We start from the raw sequence: 4,274 nt of genomic DNA, 5'->3' as shown, positions 1-4,274 counted from the left end.
GAGAGAGACAAAGACAGAGAAGAGACAGAGAGAGAGAGACAGAGAGAGAGAACAGAGAGGTGGAGGGGAGGAGGGAGGAGAGAGGAAAGAGATAGAGAATGAGAGACAGAAGAAGAGCAGAGAGAGAAGAGGAGACAAGAGTAGGAGAGAGAGAGAGAGGGATGGGGAGAGAGAGAGAGAGGAGAGATAGATAGAGAGAGAGAGAGGGGGGGGGAGGGGGGGGGGGGGGGGAGAGAGGATAGAGAGAGAGAGAGAGAGGGAAAACACACAATAGAGAGAGAGATGATGGAGACACAGAGAGGACACACAGAGAGGAGAGACACCACACGAGAGAGAGAGAGAGAGAGAGATGAGAGAGAGAGAGGGGGGGGGAGGAGAGAGAGAGGAGAGAGAGAGAAGAGAGAGAAAGAGAAAAAAGAGAAAGAGGAGAGAGAGAGAGAGAGAGAGAGATGAAGAGAGAGAGAAGAGAGCAGAGAAACAGAGAAGACGGAGAGCAGAGCAGAGAGAGAGAGAGAGAGAGAGAGAGAGAGAGAGAGACACGAGAATAGAGAGAGAGGAGCGAGGTGCAGAGAGAGAGACGAGAGGAGAGAGTAGACAGGAGAGACAGGAGAGAGAGGAGCCAGAAAGAGAGAAGAGAGGAGGAGAGAGAGAGAGGAGAGTAGGAGAGAGAGGGCAGTGGAGAGATAGGAGAGAGAAATATAGATATGACATATATGAATACAACATATAGAATATACAATATAGCAATTACATATGAATATATATCAATACATATAGATTTAATATTTATAGTATATATATCATATATATGACATAAGATCAATAGATACAAAATACATATATAATATATATAGACAATATATATATATATACTAATTTAGTAATATATATATATATAAATTTAATCAAATATAGATACATATAATATACATATAGATATATCATATATATAACTTAAGTAATATTCATATATATACATGATATATATACACATATATATCTCATATAAATATACATATATCATATTTACATATTAATATATATATATACACTATATATATATGTGGTGTGTGTGTGGTGTGTAGTGATATATATTATTAATTATATATATATACACAACAGAGTAGAGGAGAGAGATGAAGACAAGTAGAGACACAAAGAATACGAGAGAGACACAAACAGAGATAGAGAGAGAGTATAGAGAGAGATGAAGATGAGAGAGAGAAAGGAGAGGAGAGGTGGGAAGAGGAGAGAGAGAGGGGAGAGAGAGAGAGAGAGACAGAGCACAGAACAGAGAGAGATAGAGAGAGAGAGAGAGCACATAGAGAGACAGAGAGAGACAGACGGCAGAGTAGAGAAGAGAGAGAAGAGGAGAGAGAGAGAGGAGGAGAGAGACGAGATGGGATGGAGTAGAGAGAGAGAGATAGAGAGCGACAGGAGAGAGACAGAGATAAGAGACAGAGATGAGCCTAGAGAGACAAGAAAGAGAGAGAGAGAGAGTAGAAGAGAGACAGAGATGGAGGGAGAGTATAGAGAAGAGAGAGAATAGTAGGAGAGACAGACAGAGAGAGAGACACAGAGAGATAGTACATAGAGAGAGACGAAGAGAGAGAAGATGAGAAGAGAGAGACAGAGAGATACGAGAGGATGGATGGAGAGAGAGAGCAGATAGAAGACGAGAGGAGAGACAGTAAAGAACAGAGAGAGAGAGAAGAGAGAGATAGGACGAGAGGAGACAGATATAGAGAGAGAAGAGAGAGAAGACACGAGAGAGAGAACAGATGACAGAGAAGAGAGACAGAGAATGAGATACAAGAGAGATACAGCAGATGACAGAGACAGAGACAGAGCGAGAGACAGAGAGAGAGATAGAGGACATGACAGAGGACAGTAGAGAGACAGAGAGAGAGATAGAGAGGACAGAGAAGCATAGATATAAGGGTCAGAAGAGAGATATAGAGGGATAGTTATAAAGAGACAAGTACAAAGAATATAGGTAGATGACATAGAAGTAACGAGAGAAGAAAATTAGAGAATAGACAGAAACTATCAAAATATCATGATATATTACATATATATAGATATATACATATAAATAATATACATATACATATACATATATATACATATAGATATAATATACACAATATATATACAATATATAGATATATACAATATATATATAGTATACACTATAGAGATACATTATCATATAATACATTATACATATAACATATACAACAGAGAATATATACATATATACATATACATATATATATATATATATATATATACTACATATATAATATATATATATATAGATCATATGTTATATGATATTATATGATATTAGACATATATTACATATACAGATATATTATATATATGTATATGTTATATGTATATTATATTATATATATATTATAAATCATATACACATATATATATATAGATATATATAAACATATATATAGTTATATATATATTTATTATAATAAAATATATATATATATATATATACCATATATATACAATATATACATATATTAACATATATATACTACATACTATACATACATATAGAATACATATAATATATAACATATATAATCTATATATATATTACATATATATATACATATATATATATAATATACATATATATACATAGATATATACAATATAACATATATATTACTTATACTATACTATATATAAATATATATATATATAGATATATTATAGTGGTGTGTGTGTGTGTGTGTGTGTGTGTTGTGTATATATAATTATATATACACCACAAATATATATATATCTATACATAATAACCACGAGAGATATATATATATACATTATATACAATATATATATGATATATATATTACACAAAATTATATATATATTATATACACACACAAATATATATATAATATATATATATATATCCAATAATATAGTATATATATATGTATAATATATATATTATATCTATATATCAGATAGTAATATAGATATAGTGTGTATATATATATATTATATATATTTATAATATATAGTGTATAATAATATGTGTGTGTTTATATTTATAAGTATATAGATATCTAAGGTAATTATATATAATATATATGTGTGTATATATATATATATATGTGTGTAGGATGTACTGTATATATATGTATATATATATATATAATACATTACATACATATATATATATATATTTATATATATAAACCACACATATATATATAATATGATATATATATATATATATGTGTATATATAATATGTGTTGGTGTATATATATATCATATATATAATATATATAATATATATATATGTGTGTTGTATATATATATATATAATATATATATATGTGGTATGTATGTAGTGTATGTATATATATACTCATCATATATATATATATATATATATATGTGTGTGTGTGATATAATATATATAGAATATATGATATGACACAACACACAACACAAAAAAAAAGTGAAGATATATAGTGGGTTTAGTGATAAAATAGAGTAGATACAGAATAAACACACAGTAGAAAAGAGTAATATAGACAGATTAGAAGGTAGAGTAGATAGGGGTAGACATAAGTATATATATATAGGAGGAGTAGGGGGACATATAATTAGATGATAAAAAGACTAAAGGAAGGGGAGATAGAAAAAGAGAAGAAGTAGAACACAGGGGGAAGAGAACATCATAGGAAAGACCAGGAGTAATAAGCACATATATGATATATATATATATATAATATTGTTTATATATAATATGTGATATATATATAATAATAGTATGTGTATATATATATATATATATATATAGTGATAATATAATATATATATAAGATATGTGTATATATATATATATAATTATAGTGTAAGTATATATATATATATGTGTTTTATATATATGTGAATAGATATAATATAAACAAACATATATTATATAATTACCAACACATATATATATATAATATATATTATATAATTATAATTACACACATTATATATATATAACAATATACAAACATGATATATATAACGTGTACTGAGAATTTCAAGGACAATTAAAATCTATTATGTTATTCAAGCAGCAACGTAGTATATAATATATATAGATATATAATATATACAAAGATATACTATATATATAGAGAATAGAGAAATTAACACACATAGGAAAATAGAGAACGGAACATGACAGAAGATAAAAGAGAGGACTAAAAGAGAGAGAGACAGAGAGCCACGAAA

This window comes from Cottoperca gobio, chromosome 1, assembly GCF_900634415.1.
Source record: "Cottoperca gobio chromosome 1, fCotGob3.1, whole genome shotgun sequence".
Lineage (NCBI taxonomy): Eukaryota > Metazoa > Chordata > Actinopteri > Perciformes > Bovichtidae > Cottoperca > Cottoperca gobio.
This window is presented reverse-complemented; position numbering follows the sequence as displayed.